The 15,632-nt window shown below is 46.5% G+C and overlaps 1 protein-coding gene across 2 annotated transcripts in view; it reads right to left on the bottom strand.

Annotated features, from left to right (window-relative positions):
- Positions 1 to 15,632, bottom strand: part of CDH4 (cadherin 4) — a 549,827-nt gene that overhangs the window by 474,554 nt on the left and 59,641 nt on the right. The window lies entirely within an intron of this gene.

Below are 15,632 nucleotides of genomic sequence, written 5' to 3'. Positions count from 1 at the left end.
GCCAGTGCTCAAGAGGGCAACTCCCAGAGTAGATATGGCACATCCCACCCACAGCAGGGATGGGTGGGATGAACCCTCGTTGCATTCTGCTATCTCCTTCAAACTGCCCAACCCCTGCTGGTACAAAGCAGCCACTGGGCGGGGCACACCCAGAGAGAACAGTGGGCCCCCCATCATCGATTCGTGATGACAGTGATCTATCCTCGAGACCCCAGGCCAGCTCCAGAGATCTGGTCCATGTCCTGTGTAGCCCATGACAGAGTGTGATTTCCCAGCAAGAAATCCTGGATGCCAGGGTGACACAGCATAAAGCAAGACAGAAAGCGGAATACATACTGGGTGATTGGGACAAAGCAAGGCCCTCCCCTGTCCCCGCCTCATCAGTCATAGAAGCCCTGGATGGCCAAGAAAGGATGGGGGCTGTGTCCTCCAGGGAGGTGGAAACATGTGGGGCATCTCTGTGCTTTTTATTAAAAAATGTAGTTTACTTAAAAAACTAAAAACAGAACTACCATATGATCCAGTAATCCCACTCCTGGGCATATATCCAGAGAAAACCATAATTAGAAAAGATACATGGACCCCAGTGTTCACTGCAGCACTATTCACAATAGCCAGGACATGGAAGCAACCTAAATGTCCATCGACAGACGAATGGATAAAGAAGATGTGGTACATATATATTATGGAATATTACTCAACCATTAAAAATAATGAAATAGTGCCACTTGTAGCAACATGGGTGGACCTAGAGATTGTCATAAGTGAAGTAAGTCAGACAGAGAAAGACAAATATCATATAATATCACTTCTATGTGGAATCTAAAAAACACGACACAAATGAATTTATATACAAAACAGAAATAGACCCACAGACATAGAAAACAAATTTACGGTTACCAAAGGGGAAAGGGGGAGGGGAGGGATGAAATAGGAGGTTGGGATTAATGTATATATACACACTACTACATATAAGATAGGTGAACAACAAGGACCTACTGTATAGCACAGAGAACTCCATTCAATACCTTGTAATAACCTGTAAGGGAAAAGAATCTGGAAAAGAATATCTATCTCTATATCTACAGATAGATGCTGTACACCTGAAACTAAGGCAACATTGTAAATCAACTATACTCCAATAAAAAAATTTAGTTTGAAAACAAAAAGCAAAAACTAGGAGTTCCTAGAAACCTTGAGTTAATTATTATATTTAAAAATCCAAATGGTTTTTCTCTTCCTTATAGGAAGTGAGAAGCAGTTATTAGCTGTCATCGGATTGCTTATTTCAAAGCCATGAAGAAAGTGACTTCTGAAATGCCGAAGCCTTTATGTTTCCAGAAGTCTTACTTTTCCTTCTCCACACCTGCCGGTCCTGCTGGGAGCCATAACCTCCATGCCATTTGGAGAGGTTGGGCCAAATCTTCAGAAGAAGAGACCATCAACTGTAAACTGATCCTGGATTCCTGCAGCGCAGGAAGTAAACGAAAATGAAAGAAAGTGAAAATGACGTTCTCATTGGAAGTTTGGTTTTAAGGTTCAGGAAAGTTTGGGCTTTCTTGAAAGAGAAAGAGAAAGAGAATTGTTGGCAGTAATTGGCAATAATTGCAATAATTCCTCGGTCAAGGGGGCAAACGATTTTCTACTATCTCCTGACTCCTCCACTTCCAATGTAGAAATTTTTACCATTATGGTGAGAAAACAGCCCAATGGAAGTCATCATGGTACAGGCTCACTTGTACACAGAAGAAAGTTTTCTCTGATAAACACATACATGGGTTTCTGGAGTTTTCTTTAATCATGTAAAGGGCTATCCCTAATTTTACAAAGTTGCTATTCACTCTGGCGGATAAGACTTGAGAGCTCCAGTATAACCTGGTGGTTCTCCGTAGGAATCTTCACATACCCTGAGGCACCAGCGGTTCACACCCCCGTAGGCCAAATCAGCTGGAGTCAGAGAGACCTAGGTCTTTTTCCAAACCAAGAAAGCACAGCCTATCCTCTTGAGACAAAGACAGTCTATTTAAGACAAAGGGAGGTGAGTTGACGTTTCACAAACACTCAAGCTGGGTGTATTTTGCTTCATAAGCACCTGCGATGCCTGACTTAGCTGAACGGCATACATCCAGGTGTGTGATGAATGGGAAAAACCTTCATTGTCTCTCGCAGTGTTCATTAGAGGGGAAATAGGAAGGTCTAATTCATTTTCAATAACACGGACAGCTGCCATTAATGATTCCTTCTGAGATTTGTCATAGATATTTGTATTTAGTCACCACAGGAAGAATTGTGGGAGGTCCCTGTCCTGTCATTTTTTTCCCTTTGGTAAAGTATGAAGTAGGAAAAATGTGTTGATCTTTTTCCATTTAAGCGAAATCCAAGAACATTTAGAACAATCTAAAACAAGGCTTTTCTAACTGGATCACAGGCATATTGCTAAACACAGGTCAGCCACCACACGCCAACCAGGGGGAACTAATAACATACATCCACTGAGTGTTCTGCCAGGTCAAGGATGGGTTGGGAAATGGTTCTTTTAGATTAAAGCTAAGGTCTTGGGGCCACGCAGGGGATGAAGCTGAGAGGCTGGCTTTATGAATGTCAGGTTCTAATAACCGGAGTCGGCGAGTCAGGGGTGCTGTGGGATCCTGCTGTGAGGTCAGGACCTACATGGGGTCCTGGAGATAAAAGAGAAAAACATGGTTACCAACCTGGAAGAACCCACAGGCTGGTGAGGGAGACGGAGGAAACCAAAGTATGAGACAGTGTGATGTGTGGCTTATTAGCTGCATGTGCCAATCAGTGGGAACCAGAAAAGCTGGAGGGCTGCCCCGTCTGTGGATGTGTGATGGGGATGAGGGACAGACTGGCTGCCACCTGAATATGGAACCAGTAGGACCTGCATCCTATCCTGAGACACCTCCCCAAGGCCTCTCCCCTGCAGGATGCACAGCGGCGATGGTGGCTCCCCCCGACCGCCCCCCCCCCCCGGCGCCCACTCCACGCCTGCTCCTGTAACCCACGCTCCAGACACAGCTCCTGCTGAAGAGCCTCTAAAGCCTTCCTGCTCACTCAGAATGGAACCCAGACTCCCTGCTGTGGCCCCGACCTCTCCAACCACAAACAGCATCCTTCCTCCAACTCACTGTACCCCAGACACGAGGACCTTCTTGTCCCTTTAGGACTTCTGGTCCATCCCTGTCCCAGTTCCTCTGCCCCTGCTGTTCCCTCTGCCAGGAACAGCCCCACAGCTTGACTGAATCCATGCCTGTTCCTGGCCCCGAGAGACGCGTCCTGAGCACTCAGTCTGAGGCAGAAAGCAGTTCCTGTCATACCGCCTGCTCTGTTTCCCTCATAGCACCCTCCTAGGTGAAATCACCTCACTCAGGTTCCTCCTTGTGTGTTTTTGCCTCTCCCCCGAGAATGTGATCCCCATGAGGAAAGGAGAATTTACAGCTGAAATGCCGAGGAAAGTACTCGGTCCAAAGTGGGTGCCCAGTAAATGTGTGTTGGGTGGAAACAGTACCTTGGACAGCACCCTGCACAGTTCCTGTCATTCCTGCCAGCAGCACTGTCCACCTGCCCAGCACAGAGCCTGTAACTCAAAGCTCAGGGTCCCCTCCTGAGAACTGGGTGGTAGATGGTCCCTGAACCTCCTTTCCTGCTTCCACTTAGGTCCCAAGCACACGGACGACTACCAAACTCTCTCTTCTCCCAACTGTAGTTAAAGGTGACAGTAAACCTGACAGTTTACTCAACACTCGCTCAGTTGAATAAGATGAATAAATTATTAGCACTGTCCCAGTTAGGCTGCCTTCCACGGTTATTACAGATTTGACATCCAGGCATCCCACACAGGCACGGTTCCTCCACCAATGTGGCCTTCTTTTAGCCCACACTATGTTAAGCTAAGTAAAAATTAAACACTGACTGTTCAATGAAACATATTCCCAATGAAATGTGGCTAGTTAATTACAGGGACTAACACTGCTTCTAAGAACGGGAGGGTTTGGATGTCACTGGGCTAATAATTGCTCAGAGGTGTCACGTGACGTTTCACAGCTACTCCAGGTAAGAAATTAAAGAAGAAATGGCATGCCATCCATCTCCATTTCACTGGGGGAGAAACAGCACCTTTATAGATGAATGTATCTAACAAATACGTCAACAATGAGGGAAACAAATTAGGACTGGCACAAAATACTCATACAAATCTATTCATATTTCTCATTAGGAGAATGTTGACTCTTGGTAGAGTTTGATCATTTACCAGAAGGGACAGGTAGGAACCAAAATAAAAAGATTTCTGCCCCTAACATTATCAGAGCATAAGTAGTCCTACCCTAGACTCTTGCTATAATCCCACTCACTACACTGCAGAATTGAGCATCACGATAGGTCCTGGACCCCAATTCTACAGATAACTGGCTAGAGCAGAAAATTACTTTGTTTCAAAGGAGTTATACCGTGTCCCTTAGAATCTAATGATTAACTGTTATATAATTCTACTTATTTTGTCCCTTTATAGGGTGACTTCATAGTATCAATTTTAAACTTAGGAAAGTCTTCTTTTGAGTGTGTATCTATGAATTTGTGTTGGTATCACAGTTCTCACCAAAAAATTAAAGTTGAATAGAAGACACTGGAAAATAAGGACTCAGACAAAATTTACAATGAAAAATTAATATAGGAAATGTCAAAATGTATAGACCTTGTAAATTAATAAGCACCAGGGAAAAGCAACTCCTTACTTCTTTATGAACAGGCAGGTCAGTCCCTGGCTACCTCATCACTGGAAAAAACAGCAAAGCTAGGAAACAAAAACACTTGAGAGCATCCACAAGAAAGTAACGGACATTTCAATGAGTTACCCCTCTCTCTTTCCATCTTAACACTTCGTGTATATGGTATTTTATTGAAAATCACATCAAATCCCTTCTGAATATGGACAGAAGAATAAGGACAAGCAACAAATATGGAAAACCCAACAGAGTAGCTAAATAATTTCCTAACCTGAGGTAATTCCAGAACAAACACGTAAACTGAGGGCATATGACTACTCTCTCTTTCGTGTGACCCTGGTGGGAGGAAAGCCTTACAGCAGGTCCCTTCCAAGAAAAGCACAAAAATATACCCCAAGAGGGAGGTGTCCCTGTCGGCCCTGGCCAGCACTGTCCTACTGACCCCACGAGGCCAGCATGACCCACCTCCTCTCCCCATCGGGCATCTCTCTGCCTCACACCGAACACTCCCAGGGAATTTCCAGGAAGTCCTTGGTACATGTTAAGATTCATCAAGACTCTGTGGCTTTGTCCAGAGTTCTTCTTCCTCCTGGAATATGCCCTCTTCGTCCTTCACGGAGATACAATCCTTTAGGTCTAAGTCAAGTCAGTTTCTCAGGGAGCCTTTTGCTGTTTATTTGCTTTTTATCTCAGCCCTACAGTGCCCAGCGGACGTGACCAACTGTCATTGCTGTGATGGGCACTCTACTATATGATGCTGACACAATGGCCCATGCAGTCTTGGAGCTGAGAGCCTAACAAACTTGCATCAAAAAATCCATCCATTCATAATATGAGCTTTGAAAAGAGCCTTAAAAGGCACAGGTGCCAGAAGAGCAATGAACGTCTTCAGCCAGGACTCTGGTATAAAAGAAGTCACTAAGCCAACCCACAATAACATTTTCTGAGCAAAATGTAAACCTTTCCAGAAGGTTTACACTGACAGCCTGGGGTCATTTGTTACTGCAACCATAACTTACCGATGCTGATTGATACCAGAACCGTGGAAGGTTTTTATGCTGGAACACAGGGGAGGGAGGAGCAAGAAGACAGGCAACTACACAAGCTCTCGCTGGAATCTTATCCACACGCACGAACCTAGTCCCCTGAACACATCCTAACTGCTGGCTGAGATCTGTCTGGGTTCCCACACAGAGACACAACATACACACACACACGCCTGCACACACATTTCCTCACAGAACTGTTCAAATATTCCAGTTAAATACTGTTCTTTTTATGTTCTTGGCTCCCAGCCAATCTCTTGAGATAAGCTGAATGGAAATTATTTTTTGGCAAGGACTATGAACCTGAAGTTTATTTTACCTTAATTCATAATCATTTGCATCTCATTTTCTAGCCTAGAACAGATATTCATCTCCTTAGGTCCACATGACGTTGGCTGAGTGAAAAAACTCTTCAGGAACATAATACATTTCACAAGAGGTATAAACAAATGCTCACTCCCCCAGCTACAGCACAAAGCGCATCTTCCACCTTCACCAGCAAGCAAAGTTCAGAGATGACACCACGAGCCACTAGAAGTTCTATGGACTAATAGTACGGGTGCCTCCAGACATCAGGCAGAGTGGCCTTTTCCTCATAGTTGGTGAGTCGTTGGTGAGGATCAGAGGAAAGGTACATTTGACAGCATTAGGGTTGGTTCAAATATTTAGGATTCTTCAGTTCCTTGTGTTACCTTTTTTAAAAGGCTAAATGTACATTTCACTTAAGATGCCATCTTTACATGCGGCCAGAATTGCCATGCAGAATTTTAAAACAGAGACTTCCCATTTCCCAAATCCGTCTGCTATCCCTAATCCAGCTCCCACAGCCTGGGCGATTTGGGGGAAGCCACTTCTGAGTCAAGGAGATACCCAGAGAGAGAAGCGGTCATACAGGGCGTCCACACTTGCCATCCACCTTCCCCGCCACAGCACAACGAACGGTCTAAATCACGCAGCTGAATCTTCACAATCTGTGCTCTTCCAGGGAGTTAAAGCTCACCATCCTTCAGACCCGAAACGCAGGACTGGCAGTGATCCGTGATCCTGTCACAGTGTCACCAGGGCCAGCAGGCCTCACAGACTGTGGCCTGTGCATTTTCAAGGAGTTTTATGAGCTCTAGACCTTGGATTAACAACCAGGCTTCAGCGTGCTCCCCGAGTCTACTAATCCTTACAATGCTACTTCTCCCCAGGGCCAAGGGAGTAAGCAAGTGAGGGCTGGCCACTAAGAGCCCTGAAACTTGGTCTTTGGTCCGTCACCATTCATGCTTCTCCCTCTTGCCTTAAAGATGTTCTGCACCAAAAACGGTCATAAAAATGCAACAAACAGATGGGTTTACAAGACTCTCTGCCAGTCACTTCCAATTACTCAGCTTCCTATTCGTAGCACATGGCAATTAACCAACAAAGGTGTTTATCATCTTAGAAGAAGGAGCTCTGGCTGAGGAATCGCATTATTCACCAATCTTCTCACTGCTAGTTTCCAAGACGGCTAAGATTAGAGATCCCCATCTCCCTCCTCAACTCCAGTTTGTCTTAAATAAAGACACACATACGTTAAGTGAATGAAACCATGTAATCTGCTCCCGACAGTTCTGTCAAACCAAGGGAATGCTGTGTGGGGACTGCTTCACAACTCCTAAATTTGGTCACTGGTAGGCCATACGATTCGCTTTGTCAGTGGAGTCCTTAACGCCTCCCCTGAGTTTCCGTAGTTGAAGCAAAAGTTCCACAGAAGTAGTAACAACGACGAACATTCATTGAGAAAAAGCCACGGGCTGAATTCTGTGTTGAGCGCTCACTTCACCTCCGTTTGAATCACAACCAAGGGCAGTATCATCCACCATGTGACTTCTGTCTTGGAAACGGTGGGATGGTGCACAGAGCAACCCTGCAACAGCGGTCACACACTGGGATGCACTTGCCCGGTGCTCATCCTCCATCACCCTGGGCCAGCAAGCGTGCTAACTGTGGAGCCCGGGATCGTGCCTTTCAGGGGAAGATCTGGGGTTTTATCCTCACATGGGAGGGAATCGGGCCGCTGCTCTACAACGGAAAGGTTACTTTCCATTCCACGGGAGACATAAGGACACATCTTACTTACACATCTACATCTTAGAGTTCGCACTCCAAAACTGTGATCACGCATCTGGCCAATGGAGCCCTTGCTGGGCAAATGTCAGATGTGATGATTTGTGTCTCAATATTTGGGGCTTGTTAGGGAAACAGAATCAAACACAAACCCAAAGGGGTAAGAAACGTCATTTGTTTTACGACATGCTCTAAATTCTTGGCCCAGCAATTACTTTAGGATGAATAACTTTAATATGAGTCATCATAGAATCTGATCTAGAAAATCCAAAACACCATCCCTCCGGCAAGATCCCTGAGATGGACGACTGGCCTTTGTTTATCCACCCAAGATGGCGACGCCCTTATGTGGTGAACAGAGGGATGCTGGTTGGTGGCCCACTGCTGGAAGGCTCCGGTCGTGGCTAACGCATCCATATGCTCACGTAAACCATCTCCGCGATGCCCCCGCTGGTTTCTGTGACCTCGGGACCAGAACGAGCCTCCTTCCTCATCCACCTGTCGTGCTCCAAACGGCTGACCTCCGTTCCTTTGCTAACTTTCTTTCCCTACCCGGCGACCCTCTTGTTGGGATTACTTGTACAGTTAAATAGTATTTTCTAGTCTCCCATTTGATTTAAGGTTTTAAATGATGGGATTACATTTACCTGGGTTTTTAAATTATGTCAAAGAGGCTTTCTGGGAATTACGATTTCTTAATTAACTCATCTTTTTAATCTCGGTAATACTCTTTTTATATTCATATAATGAACTCGGAAGCAATAAGATGGCATTTATAACATGCAAGCAAATAACTCTTTAAGAGTATGACTAATTCAGAGGGCTTTTCCCTTCAAACATTCTAAACTGGCTGTTCTATATGGGGTTTTGAATTCACTGCTCTGATCTGAGCCCGTGGAGGGTCCCTTCTCAAACTCCCCATCAGATAATAAATCCCTCTAAGGCATATGATGTCCAGCTGTGCCTGGGAGGGAACAGAGCTTGAGAAAACACCAGAGTGTCCATGTCATAGGTCTGGAGAAAGGCAAGGTGCAGGCAGAAAACGTATGTCACGACCTGTCTCAGAATCCTCTACAAAGTCCTATTCAGCACACCCCAATTTCTATCTAGACCCAAGAATTCTACCTCTGAGAGATTCTGATGTTCAAAAACAATTATGTAAGATCTCTTCAAATCCATAACATGACCAACAGTGTATACTTAACTATGAAATATCTCATAGCCTGCAAAAAAGTGCAAGAAATAATCATACACACACACACGCATCACCTAAATGTAAGAAACGAGAAACATTAGCTTTTGATCTCAGGAACGATCACACATCCCAGTGGGAGCCCTTGCTGCCCACTGTCTTCCATCTTGTCTCCTCCTTCACATCAGCTGCCCCTATTTGGAATTTGGTTTGTGTGTCTTCTCTCCTCATGTTTATACTTTCATGGACCTAGAGCTGTCACAGTGAGTGAAGGTGAAGTAAGTCAAACAAGGACAAATATCATATGATATCGCTTATATGTGGGATCTAAAAAAATGGTACAGTGAACTTATCTACAAGACAGAAATAGAGTCACAGATGTAGAAAACAAACTTATGGTTACCAAGGGGGCAAGGGTAGGGAGGGATACATTGGGAGATTGGGGTTGACATACACACACTACTGTACATAAAATAGGTAACTCATAAGAACCTACTGTAGAGCACAGGGAACTCTGCTCAGTGCTCTGTAATGAGCTCTATGGGAAAAGAATCTAAAAAGGAGTGGATATATGTGTATGTACAACTGATTCACTTTGCTGTACAGCAGAAACTAACACAACATTGTAAATCAACTGTACTCCAATAAAAATGTATTAAACAAAAACAAAATGGTATTAGGATAAACAGTTATGAAAAGGATAAAAAATATTACTATTTTGCATAAAAAAGAAAAGATGGTATTTGAGGGCATTTTGAAACATCATATTAATGATGCCATTTAATCAACGTCGCTCTGCAATTTTTGTGTACATTATGTTAGAGATTTATCCACGGGGATATGTATATAGAAATGGTTTATCACACAATTACACTGTTTGAATATGCCACAATTCACACATTTATTCTCCTATCATTGGACATTTTGGTTTTATTTTGTTTGATTTTGCCATTATGAACGATTTGACAGTAATGTTCCTGTGTATTTTCCTTGGGGACTTGTTCAAGAATGTCTCTGGAGGATATACGTAGAAACAGCAAATTCACTTTAGGACCTCCAGGAGCATAAGACGAAGGACAGGATTCTCTCTAAAATTCTCCAAGATGATGTTATCATGGCCTTTAAGGACTGCCCAACAATTAAAAAATAAACACTTTCCAGAGAGCCATTAGTATAATTACAAAGCTCCCTTCCAATTCCAACTTAAATCTTTGCATTGGGCAAGTGTTTGACATTATTATTGAAAATAAACAGTAAAAGTCAATCAGGGACTGATGAGGTTGGAGGGTCTGACTCCCTGAGTACCGGGCAGTTAAAAGTGGGTGGTCAGAGGACCGGACAGAGGAAGGAGGGGCTAGTGTCTGGGTAAAAGATACGGTGAGAGCCCTGTCTTAGATCCCAGCCCGCCTGCCCGTTCTCTGGTTCCCTTTCTCCAGAGAACACGTCTTCACCGCGAGAAAACCAGCCTCCCTCACTCTACCACCCCCATTCTCGCCCAAGTCTTATTTACAACTGCTCAGTCTGCCAAGACAGAATGTTCTCCTCTGAAATTTTTAGTTGCAGGAAAAAAAAAAAAACTTTTTGCTGGTTCTAAAACCCTGATTTTCTTCTCCTCAACCTCTTCCCAATCTCCCTTCTTGAAGTATTTGATAACGGGCTTCTTAAAGTGTTTTGAAGCAAAGTCTGTAGAAAAGGAATAGTTGAACCATGGTCTGCAAAATGGCTGATATTTCTCTCCTGGGTCAGACCAAAAAGGCAAACCTAGCCCGTGATTTTCTTGGGAACGGCTAGAGGTTATTCCAGCTATTCGAAATCTCTCCCTGTCTGTGGCTTCTCTGCAAGCCCCCCACACTCACGCCCAGCCCTGGGAGTAAAACCTCACAGAAGACCCCAGTGAGGAAGGAGTAGGAGTCCTTGGATAGCTGTCCAGTTAATAAGAAAACTGTAAATGCTACTGTGAAATAAGCAAACTAATTAACCCCCTGCAGTTGGAGAAAACTAAAAACCCCCGGGGGCAGAAACTCACACATTTCAAAATTACCAGGGGAAGGAAGGAAGGAAGCGCCGTTTCTTTCTTCACAGCAGGGCAACTCGGTGGTGTGGCACAGCTTGGAAAGCAGGAAACTTCGCACACACAGTAAAGGAAAAATCCCAGCTCAAAGACAGAGAAATCTTAAAGATGACAAAGGTCACAGAACAAGATGTCAAACCTCCCAAACACGGGGTACAAGGCAGCACAGTGTGAATGTCTGAGGTGGACGCCCTCAGGGACAAGGCTTTGAAAACAACCCACCTAGCCTCTTGAATGTAAACACTGGAGAAATTTTAGGACTAGCCCAGGGGGTACCTGCCCAGGGCCATCCTCCTCCTCCTCCTCATCAACTTCACCCTCCTTGTCATCAGCAGCATCACTGTTAACATCATCATTATCTCTGTTTTTATCATCTCCATCATCATCTTCATCCTTATTATCTTCATCATCATCAGTATCATCTTCTTTATTATCATCTTTTCGTCATTATCATCACCAACATCACTACTATCAACGTCATCAACGTCATCATCTCACAGCCATCATTTTCTTCATCATCATCATCATGTTCTTCATCAACACTATCATCCTCATCATCTTCACCATCATCACCACCATCTTCTTCTTCCTCATCATTACCTACATCATCATCATCATCACCTGACAATGCACTCTGCCAACCACAATCAAGAAAATACCCCCACTTAACAGTAAAGCCCCTGCCACTCAGAGAGAAGTAACTTGTCTGGGGCCAAGAAGCGCAGTCAGGATTCCAGCCCAGGCCCGTTTTTCTCGAGCTCTTGCTGTGAGCCTCATGGAGAGAAGGACGATGGTTGTTCCCAATCAGCCAGACTGAGGCCAAAATCTAACTTCCACCCAGAGGGCCTGTCCTTACTTCTACCTGTGAGTGGATGTGTTTCTATACTGGGTGTTGTTTCCACAGAAGAGAGACAGGGAGGGAAGAGAGACCCTTCCCTGTAAGGCCCAGTGGGGGAAGGAGGGCAGCGAGAAAGGCTCCAGGCCCTCAGGGGCTCCATCTGATTCTCCAGGACTTGGGCCACCTGCCCTCCGCAGTGAGGACTGGAGATTCTATACTGACAACCTCCCCCATTTTTGGTTAAAAAGAAGCTGGTCCCTACACACACACACACAAGGCTGCACATGGGAGGTACTGGCCTCCTTCCACCAAACACTTAGTGAGGACCTACTGTGGCCACAGGATTGGCCCTGACCAAGGGAGACTGGAAGAGGCCCATAAAAAGGCCTTCCTGGAAGGGAACAAAAAGGAATTGAAAAAAGACCATTCAGTATGCTGGGAACAGGTACCAGGAGATAACAGGCCAGGAGAATTAGTGAAACACTCCTACTGAACCACAACAATGCTGATGATGGAGGAGGAGGAGGAGTTCACAGCCTTACTACGTGCTAGGCACAGTGCCACGTCTCACACATACATCATCTTACTTCATCCTCAAAATGACCCGCAAGTGAGGCAGGCACTGCTCTTACCCCGTTGAATAGGTAAGAGAAACAAGGCTTAGGGAGCCAGCTCTTACCAAAGTCACTCTTGAAACATCCCTGGCAGCCCAGTCAGAAGGTAAAAACCCTTTATAGCCCACTCCCCAGCAGCCACTAGGACCAAACCCTGCACTGTGGCTCCTGGCCAGGGTGATGCTTGGGTGAGACCCACTGTGTTCTCTGCTTTGATGCTCTCCACACAGGGAGTTCTCCGACTTTGCACGATGTACGAATCCCATCTCAGTGTGAATTTTCTGCAGATTCTTTCACAGGAATCTGAGTCATGGATATTCAATATGCTTTACTGTCTTATCAGGAACAATCGTTTGTGTAATCAGGGCCCTCACAGGGCCACCTCTGGGCGGACAGACCACCTTGCCTGGCTGAGTACCTGGCAAGCAGGCATCCAAACCAGGTGTGCTGTATCCATGGCGACATAATCACACTTTGCGTATCACAAAAAAGGTGCAATTAAATGTTTTAAATATCGGATCCACGTGTCTGGAATCTTTAAAAGCTTCACGTGTGGCTTATTCCTAAATTTCTGAACAAAGTGAATATAATTACCTTCGATCTCCCTTGGACCAGAAACACTGCGACTTTAGTTATTACACGGAAGAGAGAAAACTGCTGACTTGGGCCCTGCTCCTTCCACTTCGGCTGGGCCAGTAAGGAGCAAGTCAACGCAAACACTCGACATTTGTGCACAGCCACATGCCCCCCATTCCCTCGTCTGTGGAGCCACCACGTTACAGGGAGTTGTCGGATGTCTTATTTCATTAATGTCCTGCAGCAGCATTACTGCCGCCATCACGCTTAGTAATAAGACACGCAATACCGCTCACATTTGTCGAAAGGACTCTGAGATCTTAACAGTGACTGAAGGCTCTGCCACTTCCTTGCGGTCCCTTCAACCAGGGAGGGCGGCCTGGCGGCTTCATCTCGGCAGGTGAGAAGGAACGTCCTTGCTTTCTTTCTGGGTGTGCTTTGTTGGATGAGTCATGGTTTTAGGAACACTCGTGTACACATTTTTGTGGAACGTGGGTTTCATCCTCTCAGGTGGATACAAGGAGTGGGGTTGCTGGGCGGTATGGTGACTCCAGGTTTACCCCCATGGAGCGATGTTTGGGTGGAGACCAGCTCTGCTACCTGCGGTGTGGGTGGTGGGCAGACTCCCATTCAGAACCCTGGGAGATGACCCTGTTTTGGTCTAGAGTGACAAGGAGCCCAGTGTGTGGATTTCAAACGCATTTTGGAAGTGATGGAGTTTGCTGTGGTATGAGGGAAACTGAGGGAGTGAGGACAATGAGGTCTCCAGGGGAGACTGTGTATGTGTATGTGCACATATGTGCATGTAATACACACATGCAAGCACGCGCGCGCACACACACACACACACACACACACGTACATCCCCAGATCCGCCTTATGAATTCTGACCCAGTGGGTCTGCAAGGGTCCTAGAGTCCACACTCTTTGGCTTGTCAAGCACAGCCAGGCATGGGAGCCACATGGCATCAGACCCCGTCCTTTCTCAGATGAGGAAACTGATGTTCTGGGGCCATGGGACATCCCCAAGTCACAGGAGCCACCTCTGCCCCGTGACCTGCTGGGTGAGGGAATTATCAACTTGTGAGATGGCCAAGCCTCTTCTTAAATAACCCAGAGCTTTTAGGACATTTGGACTGAAACCTGGTTGCAGACACAGGCTGGGGGAACACGGTGCTGGGCATCGGGCAGGGAGGGCCGAGTGGGTGCAAAGGCACATGGGCATCCCAAAGGATGAGACTGAGAAAGGGGCTCTAGCATTTCACCCGCCTTAAGGCTCTCAGCTAGAGTTTCACCCTCACAGCCACTGAGGTGGGTCCTCCCCACCCAAGGAATCCAGTCACATTCATGAATGGAGCGTCCGGTGGGCAGTCCTCCCCCACCACGAAACTGACCACAGTAAAAGTGACCCCAAGTCCCGGCCAGTCAGGAGGAAACAGCTGGAAGGGGGCTCCGTACAGTAGGAAGATAAGGCGAGCCACGTGTGCAATCCTAAACCTCTAGTGCCATGTTAGAAAGGTAAAAATAGAGGTGAAATTGATTTCCCTAATATGTTTTATGTAACCCAATACAGCCAAAATGCTATTGTTTACACCTGCACACTGCACAAAAGGTTATTAGTGGATGTCGTGCAGGCTTTTCCACTCCGAGTCTCGGGAATCCAGCCTCTTCTACCCCCATGGCTCAGTGCGCACAGCCCGGTCCCTCTGCTGACCCACCCCGTGCTGGGCAGTGCAGACCTGTGGCTGCAGGAACGTCCCTGGACAGCGGGGCTCACTGGCCCAGGAAACGGAGGGTTTCAAGATCCTGTGCGTAAGGCTCAGGCCATCAAGTGAAAGAGGGAGGCAAGGGTGGGGTCTCTCAGCAAATCCAACCACATCTATTACGGGAAGGAAGCCAAAGGTTATGAAGAATGAACGCAGTACCCGGTACAGGCTGGGTCAAGAGCACTGGCCATGCTTTGCCAGCATAAGGGGAGGAATAGAGACAAGGCCCACATCTTGCTCCACCATCCACTGCTGTGTGACCCTGGGTGGGGATTCGACCTCTCTGAGCCTGACCCTCACCTGTAAAGTGGGGTTAGTGGCGGTGCCTGTCTCACGGGTTGGCGAGACTCACCAGGGACTATACGTGTGGCACAGCCTGACAGAGCGTGGGCTCCATAAGCCTTGCTCTCAGGTCAGAGGAGCTTGTATAGTGAACAGAACACGGTTTCAAAAACTGGGAGGAAAGGGAGGGAGCCTGGGCTGGTTGGAGAACGGCTCCGATGGGCCCTCAGAGGGTGCGGCTGGGAGTGCTTCCTGGGGTCAGCTCCCCTCTTGGGGGCATCTGGAGCTCCCATCTTCCCCTGCCCCTCTCCACCCAACTGTGAGCTGCGGCCAGACCCCCACCCCCACCCCCACCCCTGGGCTACTCCACCTCTGGCTGAGTTGGGCAGGCTGTGTCCTCCAGAGGGGGAAGGT

Source organism: Pseudorca crassidens, chromosome 15 (genome assembly GCF_039906515.1).
Source record: "Pseudorca crassidens isolate mPseCra1 chromosome 15, mPseCra1.hap1, whole genome shotgun sequence".
In the NCBI taxonomy this organism is placed as follows: domain Eukaryota; kingdom Metazoa; phylum Chordata; class Mammalia; order Artiodactyla; family Delphinidae; genus Pseudorca; species Pseudorca crassidens.
Note: the sequence above shows the minus strand (reverse complement) of the source record. Positions and strands in the feature narration are given on the sequence as shown.